General features: G+C 39.1%; 1 protein-coding gene across 7 annotated transcripts in view; it reads left to right on the top strand.

Moving 5' to 3' along the window:
- Window positions 1-13,825, top strand: part of Syt7 (Synaptotagmin 7) — a 620,424-nt gene that overhangs the window by 373,117 nt on the left and 233,482 nt on the right. The window lies entirely within an intron of this gene.

Below are 13,825 nucleotides of genomic sequence, written 5' to 3'. Positions count from 1 at the left end.
ACCTAAAATATTAACTTTAATGTGTGGGCAGTTGCCTAGCGAATTTACACGCACGTCACTATCTGTTCGGTCCTTTTGACCTTTAATTTCATTAGTTCTTTTTTTCTACGAAATTAAATGTATGTTGATACGTTGACGGACCTTCGATTAACGTATCACTCTAGTTTAATGGATTCTGATTATTTACATTCTGTAGGTGGCTTCTATCCGAGTTCGGTCCCAGCGAGGTATGTGACATGGAAGAAGAGGGAAAGCGAGTATTAAGCAATACGACGCTAGATCCTATTTCGGGCAATCTTGTAATTCTTGAGTTGTTATTATTATATCTTCGATGATCGTAATTTCTCCGATAATTCTCGTTATTTGTGTTTTTATTTTGCGTTCTCCCATGTTCGAGATATAATTGGAGTTGATTGACAGACTGATGCTGAGGTACTCGAGGCTTTCCGCTTACCTATTGATTTCGAAATTCTCTATTTCTATCACGTTCTACCCGAATATTATCAAGACTCGACACGCTTAAACTAGTATGTAATCTTCCTCATAATTAATCATCGATAAATTTTCTCGCAACCACAAAGGGTATTATTGCATAGTTTATTTCATATTGGGTTAGTTAAGGAATAAAATATAGAGATTTTTTTATTTGAGAATAATAGTACGTGATGAGTGTTTCCTCACGAGAATTATAACGCCGTTCATTCCACCTTTTTGTGTATAACGTACCCTCACTGGGAGAGAATAGAATTCGTCCGAAAACTGAACCTTCAACGCTTCATAATCAGCAAAGGTTTTCGAATCTCGCCATAAAGCCGCCCTTCCGGCCGAATTATGCTCCACTATTAATATTTTTCATTCTGTTTTGACATTTTCCACTTCAAAAATTTTTTCCAACTCTCCTAAGAAAGCCTTGGAGTTTTTTTTTCATTTTCATGACGATAAATGTTGGCGTTTTTACGTCAATTTGAAAATGATTGAAATCACTTACAATCGCTGCAATTGCCATTTGTTTGTTGATTTTCTGTTATCACAGCCTTGCTTTCCTCTAATGTTCGTTGCAATTCCTCGAGCTCATGTGGTTGTCGGTTTAGCTCTTCTCTCTCTGCTTCGACGTCGTATCGGCATAGAGTTTTTGAAGTGAAACTTCTATATGCACGGGGAGTCTTAGCATTTTTCTATCACGAAAAAGCGTTACGGCCACGTGGAGAGGGTAGACAAGATATCGTGTGATGAGAAGTGGCATCGGCAGCGAGAGAGAAAGGTTATATACATATTGTAACGTAATATTTTCCCCGATGGGTACGATCACGTCCCTTCTCAGCTCACCCGTCTCGTCCTCTCGCACCACTCTCCGGCCATGAGAGTGAATTGGGCGCCAGGTACGAAGTACCGCCGATTACTCGACTTTTGATTCATTCACTCTCAACGATGGTAACGTCAAATAATATAATTTACGACACAGAGGGAACGAGAGACACGCGTGACTGAGGACGGTCCGGCTACTCAGCTCATCTGAGATACTGAAAGGTAGAGGGGGGGATCCTTGGGGAAAAGGTAGCAATTCGCAACGCAAAAAAATAAGCCAAGACAAAGCAGAATTCTGGACATATTTCAAGCTTTATTCACAGTGACCGAATAAGTTCGAATACAGCAAAAGGGATAAATTATAACCGGGTTGGACTCGATACAAAATGAAGTTTGAGGGAAATTAATTCGGGGGGCATCAGATCGCAAAACTTTGACTGCTCGCGCCGTAACGAGGGACTTCGCGCGGGGCGCGCCCGAATTCACCGAGTAATAACGTGGTTAACGATTCGCCTCGTGGTCTCCCGGGTGCCGTAGGTAATCGACAACCGATGCTCTGGCGTGCAGGTAAAAGGTAATCAGCCGTCCGCCAGGCGGATGCTCTAGGTAAAAGGTAAAAGGTAAGCAACGCCAGAACAGCCGGCGCCCTAGGTAATCCAAGGTAAAAGGTAATTGGCACCCGTTCGATCGCGAGGAATCCGGCGATACGCGACGAAAGGTAACCGAAGGTAACAGCGGGACGAACTTCGGCCAAGCGCGAGGTAACGCCGAAGTTCCCGCGCGTTCAGTGGAGGTAATACGAGCTGACGCGAATAAAGAATGCGATAAAATAGGGATAATGAGCGTCGGATTAATATTGGCGAAGATAACAGAGATGATGCAATAATACGTGGTAATAATGCTCGCAGAAAAAGGTACAGAAAAGACAGTAAGCGTCACACGAAATAGAAAAAGAACAATATAGGCGAAGGTAAAAATAACGGTTGAAAAAGATTCGATACGAAAGACAAAATATAACGCCGTATAAACGATGCTCGCCAGTGCGAGCGAGAGAGACAGAGCGCAAACAAACGCGAGGTAACGTGCTCGCTAGAGCCTCGGCGCGTGCAGGGAGAGAGAGAGAGAGAGGCGTCGTCGCGGGGAATATTCCAGCGCGTACGACGCAATTTCACAAAGACTCGAATTCTATGATTGACTCTACTTAACGCGAAACTTTAAAGAAATAACTGAGACCAAATTAATAACGAAAAACTGATCAAGCTAAGCCCTTCAAAACGCCAATATCAAAAGACGGGAAACACGGGAAGTATCGGCCGCAATCTCGCTCGATACTTCGCCCTCGTGCCCCACTAAAACGCAACATAAACTACAAAAACCGGAACTATATTCCGAAATAACAAGAGAAAAGAAAAGGGCTCGACTAGATCAGTGAATTCGGTGGAGATAACGAGTTGGACTTACCGAGGAACGCTCGCTGCACAAAGGGGTGGTCGTTGGACTCGACTCGACGCTGACTCACCGGAATGATGTTCGGAACTCGACTAATTGTGCGTGCGAGCGGTCCTCGCGATTCGGCGTTGTCCCCACCACCGGGCCCCGGTACGGCAGCGCTCTCACGCTGGGCGCGAGCCCGAGCGCGGACTCTTGGCTCGCGCTTTCGCGCGGGATTTTCAAATGAGGAGCGCGCAATGAACGTAATGGTGGTTACGCCTTTTGCCTGAACGGATTAATAACAACTCACCTCTTGTCCTCACCTTCCTCGCTCACTCGAAACACTCCTCTCGACTTGATAGCCGTGATCCGGGTGTCTTTCCTCTTGGGGATCCGGCGGGCAGCTCCGGAAGGACGAGGGGAGGCCTCCCTCACGACTCCGGACGTCTCGGAGACGTGGTGGGCCCACAAAATAAACCACCAGGTACAACAGCACCTCGCCTCCAGAAAAACTCCCCCAGATCCCACCTGACGAGGCGCCGGTTCACACGGACTGTGACACCCGAATCCACGGTAGTGCGGGCGGTGCAACTCTGGGTTGCTACAGCGGGAAAGACACGGGCGGCGTTCAAAATATGGCCTATGCCAGCGTGCTCTTTCGGCCGCCCGCAAGTCGAGAATGTTATTCGATGCTCGGTGACGGTGTGAGAGGGTGATCCTTATGAGCGAGATCGGCTCAGACAATCGGCAAGCCTCAAGCAAACAAATACTGGTGAGAGGGGGGGGGGGACCCCGGCGGGTGGCAACCCCAAATCACTCCACTATCAAACGAAGCTGTCAAAATACACGTCATTAGAACTTAAAAAAGGCGAACTAAAATTCTCTCTCCCTCTTCTTTGCACGCGGAGGTAACAGAAGGTAAAACAGGTAAATTTCGCTAGCAAGGTAATACACGGGTTAATAAACTAATACTTAAAGATACGTGACGCTGAGTCTTGTTCCGAACATCGCCAGTGAGTCGAGGGGCGTCCCAAAATGGACCGTAAACCCGGTCCACTGGTCGACACAGATCGTACGAGTGGCGGGGCAGAAATGTCACGTCACAATATATACGGCTGTGTTATATACATATATTGCGTAGCCGCGCGGAAAGCAAGGATACGAGGGACAGTCTGAGCGGATGCTCTATATCAAAAGACTCGGTAGAGTCTAGGGACAAGTACATTGATACCCCTGTCGTCTGCTGGCCTAAGGCTCTCGCCGAGACTATACTTTTTCTGAATAAAACGATTCGCGGTGGTGGGGGTAAAATTGACATGTGATTTTCTTTAATCGCGAAGCTCATGAGTTATGTACGGCTTTGAAAATTAAACTTTTAGCCAATTAAGAAGTTCTCTGTCGAATGAGCCCAAAATCAGCATGATCGGTGTCGTACTTTCTGAAAAAAAACTTTGCACGGGCTTATGCAAAAGTTACTAACACATTCAGGATTTGACGTATCTGTATTGTAACGGCACACCCGGCGCCGAAGCCCCAAATCGGTCCAACCGGCGCCATCTACCAGTAAATCTGGGAACAAAATAAACAATATTAATAATAATAATGATATTAATAATTTATCTAGTTAATAAATTAGTTGTAAGAGGGCCAATTTAAACAAATCTTGCTCACAAGCAGAGCAAGCTGTCAAAGGGAATATAAGAGACAGCGAGAGGCAGATTGCTAGCTGGACTTGTCACGTCGACAAGCAATATACCCCTCACCGCCAGGGCAAGAGCCAGGGTGGAAAAACCAGACGTGGTCACGCCGAAGCACGACAGTCAAGGATCTCTCCGAGACTGAGCGAAAAGCTTCAGCGAAGAGGCTGAGTCCGGAGTTTCCTGACCAGGATCGACCCAGCGAAGGGTTAATCGGAGCCAGCCCTGCAAGAGTACGACTGTTCCAAATCCTTCGGGAACAAAGCGAAGAAGCTCCTGCACTGAGACTGAGTTCGATTCACCCATTCGGAACAACTACTGGACTTTATAAAAAGTGAGAAGGGATACTTACACAATCTCAAGCCTCGTGGAAAGCCTGCCGCTCCAGAACTCGGACACTCAAATCACCGCAGTCCCTTGATACCTGCTAGGGGATTTCAAAAATAATTAGTCTAAGAAATTGAGAAATAATTAACAATTAGAGGCAAGAGCACTGCCCCGGACCTGGCTCAAAAGTAGGGAACCGGGCAGTGTCACATAACCTCAAAGGAAATTCAAGAGTTTGGGAGAAAAAGAAAGGAAACTCTGCCGAACGCTAGCACAGAATTCATAGGAAGGAGTTTCTGGATCGACAGACACGAAAACTCACGAAGATTAAAGTCACAAGGGAATAAAACACAGGGAGTATACACGGACCCATTTGGTACAGGTATCACTGCTCACTGTCACGATACACAAACAGAGAGCAACACAAAACATGACCGATAATTGTTTAAAAGACACTCGCGAATGAAAACAGCATTGCAAAAGTCGCGATCACAAATTTTATAATTTCGATAATTCGAACGCGAACATATTCATGTACGTGACACCACAAAGAGTCGCCATATTGTCAAATACCCACTTCGACCAGCCGTCACGAAATCTTGCGAATGGTATGCCACTGGAAACAAGCGAGCGAAACACAAACTAGTACACGTCAATATCGATGAATCCGACGATCGACGCGATACATTGTGGAACCATTGGAACACCAAGAATCACACACGAAGTATCGGTAAAAACGAGCCTCGGTAATCCATACCACGAACAAATACGAAAATCTCAACTTCCCTTTAAATAAAACAACACACACAATTTGTTGGCAAATTCTTTATTGTACAATCAACGTCGTCGATTAAATCTAAATAAAACGCTTGTGATTTCATGATAGAACATTCAAACAAGGTCTCCATTAATTTACACCCTCTATCGTGTCCCGAATCAATTAATTTAAGAACGAGAAAGAAAAACACGTTTCAGTATACGCGTACTCCAACCGCTACAAACATAGGACGCTTGGCTCCCATGATCACCAATCCCTGGTGAGAGAATTTTCGTTGCAACCAATGAAGGGTGAGAGAGATTTTGGGCCAATGACATTCAATCAAAAGAGCAAGGAAGTTTGGCGGAAAGCTAAGGAGCTCGAGAGCTCAAAAGCACTCGAAAGTCACCAGCCAAAGTTTCACATCGTGTTGACGTTTGGGGTTATGATGTTAGGAAGTGCGTGCGGGAAAATCAAAATAAATTTCGCGTCATCTAACAAAGTGCATACTAATATTTATTTTGTTAAAACTTGTGGTATACTAAACCGGTATAAAAGCGGCCGCGTTCCCTTTGATAGCTGTGTCGTAACGCACCGATCGGGGTTTGACGTTACGAAGTGCGGGACAAATGTAACAAACGTTCGCACAGTTAGTGAATAATAATATAAATAAGGCAAATCAGTTTATCAAAAATAGATCTGGAAGTTGTAAGGACAAATGTTCGTCAATCTATAATGTCAAGATTTCTTTTTGCGATCTGAAATATTATGGTTGATAATTGATAAAACAAGAACACACGGAACTGTTAGTATATATAATGTGTTATATATCGAATAAATCGAATAAATGCTTTCTAATTTATTTCTTGTGTCATCATTATTTTTGAATAGTCCCATATTTTGCTTTCTATTGAGTTTGGCTCTGCTCTTTCCAATCCTTGTTTTGACTCCATCGGTTTGCAGCGGAACGATACATATTATAAATTGGTTGCCTAATATGTGTCCTATGATTTTCTACTATTTCTTCATGCTGATTGTGGTAACGTGATTCAAGTGGTTTCCAACTATGATCATCAATCGCCCATTTTGTACACCAGATTCTCAAAACAGTTTCTGGTCTCGATATAAGTGTAGTTATTCTTTTTCCACTTGATCTGTCGAGTAATAAATTTAAAAACTTGTTCCAAAAAGTCGTTAGATGCTTTTTTTGCTGATAATATGAAAAGTTGAATCTTCGGAATGCGGTAGACAACCCAAATTTTGACAACAATACTTATGAAATGATGTGTATGATGAGTATTCCTATTCTGCAAACTGCAAATGTGGAATTATTGGTGAACACATTCATTACGATAAGTCTACAGTGGCTCAGTTTTGGATGCAATTAAGTATAATGCCTGCCAACATCATAGAAACCTACAGAATTTCTGAATGTTATGTGAGCTATGTCATTTTAATGTAACATCATGACTTCTAACAACTTTTTACTATAATACGACAGATTTGGATCATTGAAATACAGCAAAAATCTGCAAACTATAAAATTTATATACTGTGCCATTCATTTTACTTTTTGACTCTCACTGTAACATCAATATGAAGTGAAAAATTAATTACCAAAGCCATCAGTTCTAAAAAAGCCGTGATTTTTATTAAAATAAACAATTTTAATGGAAAGTGATGGGCCGATCAAGTACTTTTAACTATTATTTAAACATAATTTGTATCGATCCAATCGACATCGAATATTGTGAATAATATCAGAAGCTCCTGAAAGTCTGAAAAGAATCGATTTTCTTATAAGTCTCTGCCACCATAGAGTAAGAAATGACTAGCTTGCATGTGATTTTTTTGAATTTAAAAGCTTCTTAGAACAATTCCATAATGTTGAAATTTGGAGTTACTCATAAATTACTTGTCCTTCATTGATATCATAAATTTTAGTGCTGCCCGTAACTCAAATGGTAACTTTTTTCAATTTATTCGAAAATACTTGGCCTCGAATTGATATAACTAGGGAAAAAAGGTTGGGACAAGTACATTGGTGGTATCCTGTTTGCTGATAATTCCATCCATAAAAAAAAAACTTGGAAATCGATGCCTTATTCTTCTTATTTGATTTGAACAGCTAAATCAATTGAAAAAAATTCCATCTAATTTACGTGCAGCATTAAAATTTATTATATCAATTCGAGGCCAAGTATTTTCTAATGAATTGAAAAAAGTTACCACTTGAGTTACGTGCAGCACTAAAATTTATGATATCAATCAGTGGACAAGTATTTTATTAGTAACTCCAAATTTTGACATTATTAAATTGTTCTAAGAAGCTTTTAAATTAAAAAAAATCATACGAAAGCTAGTCATTCGTTACTCTATGGTGGCAAAGACTTATAAGAAAATCGATTTTTCTCAGACTTTCAGGATCCTTTGGTATTATTCACAAAATTCAACGTCGATTGGATCGATACAAATTATGTTTAAATAAGTGTTAAAAGTACTTGTCCGGCCGATCACTTTCCGTTTAAATTGTTTATCCAAATAAAAATCAGGGCTTGTCTAGAACTGATGGTTCACAAGTCACAAGTATTCATGCAGAGGGAATTGAGAGAATTATCTTCAAGTAATTTTTACTTAGTTGCACTAATTTAATAAAAAACGGAAACAAATTATTCCGCAATATACAAGGGATTTTATTCTGCATCGATAAATGAAACAAATTGTACATAATATATATGTTCAAGCTTCCAAAATAACTTTCCAGTTTATATTCAATGATGTCAATTTTTACTTCCTACTTATTCTTCCAGCGAACGAATTCCATAGGGAATAAGAACTAACCTATACTATTATTAAAAGCATTAAACTAATAATGAATCATATTTCAACAAATTTTTAACCAGATTCTGCCGTACAATTTCGTTTTTTTATGATTGATTTTTTATTGAATGAATAGTGATGGGCCAGACAAGTACTTTTAACACTTATTTAAACATAATTTGTATCGATCCAATCGACGTTGAATTTTGTGAATAATACCAAAGGATCCTGAAAGTCTGAGAAAAATCGATTTTCTTATAAGTCTTTGCTACCATAGAGTAACGAATGACTAGCTTTCATGTGATTTTTTTTGGATTTAAAAGCTTCTTAGAACAATTTAATAATGTCAAAATTTGGAGTTACTAATAAAATACTTGTCCACTGATTGATATCATAAATTTTAGTGCTGCACGTAACTCAAGTGGTAACTTTTTTCAATTCATTAGAAAATACTTGGCCTCGAATTGATATAATAAATTTTAATGCTGCACGTAAATTAGATTGAATTTTTTTCAATTGATTTAGCTGTTCGAATCAAATAAGAAGAATGAGGCATCGATTTCCAAGTTTTCTTTTTATGGATGGAATTATCAGCAAACACGATACCACCAATGTACTTGTCCCAACCTTTTTTTCCCTAGGGGAAGTTTATGGTTTGATATCACGTCTTTTTTCTCGAAAGTTCCTTATTTATGTTTTGATGAATATATAATTTCAATTTAAATTGCTATGAATTATTTACGATTTACTGCTTATAACGTTGGTTTTCACGAAAAAAGACCTATTTTTCGTCAAAATTGTACTGGAAATATTTCGTCACAGGTCTGTTGTTGGACTTCAGCGATTTTTTTCCTTGTACTCTAATATGTTTTGTCAATTAGGAAGCCAAGAGCACGGTGGAAAGCGGGTTGGAGGCCGAGATATGATTTTGGCTTGTAACATCTGATTCGTCGAAAAAAGACTGATACGGCACAATCACTATACTAGTGAAGAACATTATACACTAATGCTGTAGGATTGTAATATATTTGATATTTTCTTACGGTTCGAAATCATTTTTGTTGTGTGATTTAAGAAGTTTTGTTTACATTTTTTGTGGTATAATGCGAAAACGGGCGATCATCAATGTAATTGTCCAAATTTTTTTTCTCCGAGAGAGGATTTTTACGGCTTGATATCAAATCTTTTTTCTGTGGAAGTTCTAAACCACAAAAAATATTCTTAAATAAGATTTTCTTAAGTTCTCCAATGTTTCTATTGTGATATTTAAAAATAATTCTCCTTTCTCCAATGATTTTCTTTAAGTTTTGTAAAATTTATAACAGTTTGATATTCTTCGAATGTTTGAAGTGATATCCTCAATTTTTCAACCATTTCGAACGTGTCTATAATTTTGTGGGATTAAAATCATATTCCGTAAGGTTTTTCAATATTTTGTATCATTGTGGAATTTTTCCCCTTCATTTATAAATTTTGTTTTCAATAGTTTTGATGAAATCATTGTGAATAAAGAAAACATGAAGATTTTTCAATGAAACGAATTTTTGGATTGATTTTCCTTAAAATTTGACAGAAGGAGAAAGAAAAATATATATATAATGTTCACCAAGTCCACCAGAATTCGCAATTTTCACATATGTTTATTGAATTCTAATGCTAGAGATAATAGCTTTAGTTTTTTTTTTTTATTTTAACTATAGAGTTGGCGTTTACCGTTGATAGCCTGGTATGTTACTACTCTCGCTCACGGTGATAAGGATGTCAGGAAGGATGGAAATAATCGACTAACGTTGATAAGATGGCACACAGATAATAGAATGTATTCTTTATAAATATATATAGTGCACTCCAGACGGGAGTGATAACGATAGCGATGATAGATTATTATTATAGTGAAGGTACACCGGCGTTCTTGTCGCCACGTTTTCAGGCGGCCATCTTTGCCTACGTATGCTCGCTACAGGTTTACTCTTTCACACAGTACTTATACTTTCACGACGATGCCCAACGGTCATGACTCCGTCGGCTACGTATTTGCCACACAGACCACACAGTACACAGACCACACAGCACGGTTCTTTGTCCAATTGCACGACGCGATGCATCTGCTGTAATGAATATAGGTATAATTACTACAGAGAGGGCTCGTGCGTCCACTTGCTCTCTCACTCGCGTACGTACATCGACTACTTTTCGTCGACGACTCAAACGGAACCCACGTCACGGCCCCACTCTGTCGCGCTCACACGTGACTGCGCGGTTGCGCCATCTATTCTCTCTCTCTCTCTCTCACGCATACTCTAACACTAGTTATTTTTATTTCATTAAAAAACGTGCTTCCAAGGACTTTTGGAAGCAATCTTTTCCATTCGTATTATCATTCCCAGAGATAGAAAGTTGACGCACCCACGTCGATGCACAAAATTTTCAAACTCTGCATGTAGTCACTAAGGTTCAACCGGACAAAAGATAAACTATGAAGTGCGTCAAGACCAATAGAATTGCTTATTTATTAATATGTCCATTGCATTTTGAAAACATAACTCCTTATGCCATTGATAAACAGGCCATTGTTGAATTTTTGTAACATTCATCACAATTTTTTATTATTGTTTATTATTTATAATCCATATCCAAATCCTATAATTCATGCATAATTTTAATTATTTGTAGATATCCATATTCCATAATCAAAAATAGGAAGTACTAATGTCTGGGATGCATGTCAATACACAGAATTTTCCAAATTTGCAAGTATTCGCTACGATTTATTCATCTAAATTTTGGTACAGACAGAAAAAATTACCACCGATTCATAAAATTTATTATGCCAAAACTAAAAGGAAAAAAGACAGCGCACTTGAAAGTGAACAGAACGCATAATTGTTTCATGTATCTCATTCATATATTACAGTTGGAATCAAAAAGTGAAAAGATTGGCACACCTACCGCTTCGCAGGAATATCAAAGTTCATAGGTATTCGCTGCGTACCAGTAATACAAACTTTGGTGCTATGGGGCAAAAAACTTTAAAATTACCCGAACCACATTTTTGAAACTTATTATGGCATATTCAATAAATAAAGTGACAGATACGCTGCATGTTGAAGTAAATCAAATAGTGTAATTTAGTATGTCTCCATGGTTATACACAGACAAAATATTTGATCACATCCAGAAATGATCAGGCGTAGACTCACACACATGAATTTTTTAATCCATAATGCCAATCGTAAACATGGTCTGGAAATACTCAATATACGTGTCGCTTAATCATGTTGTCAAACTTAAGATGTGTTCATTGCATTTGGAAGATACAAATTTTGATATCACGAAAAATAAGCAACCAATGACTTATTGAAATAAATTTCCAAATTCAGCATGCAAAAATTCAAGTGAATATCTATGTATTTACATGGCCCAAAGATTTTTTAAAACTCGTGTTTGTAAACAAGCAATCATGAAAACTTTTTGTTATGAATTTTCCAATTTATTGACATCAATATGAGGAAATAGAAATACGAATGTCACTCGAATTGTCTAGAGAATGAATAGAAATTGGTATGGATACACTGTAAGCTGAGGAGGTGGGAAAAAGGGCCCGGTGAACACAGCCAAACGAAATGAAAGAAAATATGACAACAGTACATTGAATTAGACACTTTTACTTGACCGAAGTTTTTCAACATTTATTTGCATTCATTTACATACAATCACGCATATTTTTTCTATAATGTAATTACACAACATAAAATTTCTGTTTGGAAAGAACGTTTGAGAGGTTATAATGAGCGAAAGTTTATTTTTCTCACATAACTCCCGTTGAAAATTTTTGAAGAACCAGAACCAGGATTGCAACAAAATTATGTCATAAATAAACGTAAAATCAAAGAATTTGTACAAGAAGAAAATTTCCCAATACTAATATATGTTCTATATAACAAACACTCGCGAACCGATTGCGATGAGCGTAAACTAACCCACATGGTTTTCACAAAACATACATAACATTTTTTTTTTATAGTCTGTAACGACTTTTCCCGTGAGTCGCACAAACGCCTCAATCTCGAGAATCCCTGGGCGCCAGCTCGATAATTATTCGAACAAATTTTTACATGAAATTCCTCGAGAAAAAGATTTTAAGGTTTTCCCGGTCGTAGCTGTAGGAACAACGAAGTGGTAGAGGGGCGAGGTCAAAACGCAGACAAAAGTAATTCACACATCAGATACAATATTCCGGAATCACAGGATGATTTATTAAATAAAAACAACTGATTAGCAAACACGGGAAAACAAATATTTGCTAGTTTTCAAGATAAGTAATTTCCGGAAAATGTTCGATTTACAATAAATTGAAGTGATGGTTACAATCCAATAATTGGTAACAGAAGGTCTTAATTAATGAAACAATTTCGGTCAGATCTCTTAACCTACGGACTTCGCGGAACAAGAAAGACGAATTCCTCTCGGCAATTCTCGAAATAAATAACGCGAAAACGGTAGCTCTTATACCGCGCAATACGATTACACAACTTTTCTCAAAAGCCAACGTTACCCCGAAACAATATCGCTCTCGAAATCGAAACATTCACAATATTTTCAGAGCTCTTTTCGATACGAAATTTCACAAAATAAATCACAAAAAGAAAGCGAAACGACAGCTCACCGCTACGGTTTTAGTCAAGAAATACTCCGGAAAAGACCACGGAGTTCTCCCCAATATTCCGGTGATGTCGAATTCTTGACGGGTTGGCGACGGCTCGAAAGAATACGTCAGGTCACGTAGTGTTCCAGAAAACGAAGCCCTCCCTTAACGACAGGGCAGCGTTCTTATACTTTCGGGTCCTAGCCCCCCACCCTTCGCCTACTCGCGGGATCTAGATTATTCTCGAAGGTTTTGATTTTATTTCGATTCGCTTAATTCCGAATTTCGATTAAACGATCGACGACGGACGATGACCATTGACAGCCGAGATGTTCCGATGATTCCCGACGCTTGTTGACGCGTCGCGAGGTGAGACAGCTCCAGGTGAGGGCTTCGAGCTAGCGACCCTTGCTCGAAAGTTCGACGTACGACGATAACAATTTTGACCTTGACGACTAGCCTATGCCTTCCCTTGCGGTAATTTCAACGATGTTTCGACTCATCTGCTATCCTTTCCGTCTCGTTCGCTGTCGCTCGCTCAACGTGAAATAAAATATTCAAAATAAATTACTAAAACGAAGTAACGCTCGCATTTGACTCGGAAACATTTATCTCGAGAGGAATTATCCGTCGTTACCCGACGTTTCCTCTCTCACGGTGCCAATCCATGTTTTGATCAATTTTAACACGTTACAAGTCATATAAGAATTTTGAATCGATTTCATACAGCTCGCACTATTTCTCCGAAATTTTATCATTCAGATCGCTGTTGCTATTAATTTGCTCATGCCATCAAAAACTGACAGATCGATGTACTATATATCACGTCAAAGTCACTATATG

Source organism: Venturia canescens, chromosome 10 (assembly GCF_019457755.1).
Source record: "Venturia canescens isolate UGA chromosome 10, ASM1945775v1, whole genome shotgun sequence".
NCBI lineage: Eukaryota > Metazoa > Arthropoda > Insecta > Hymenoptera > Ichneumonidae > Venturia > Venturia canescens.
This window is presented reverse-complemented; position numbering and strand designations above follow the sequence as displayed.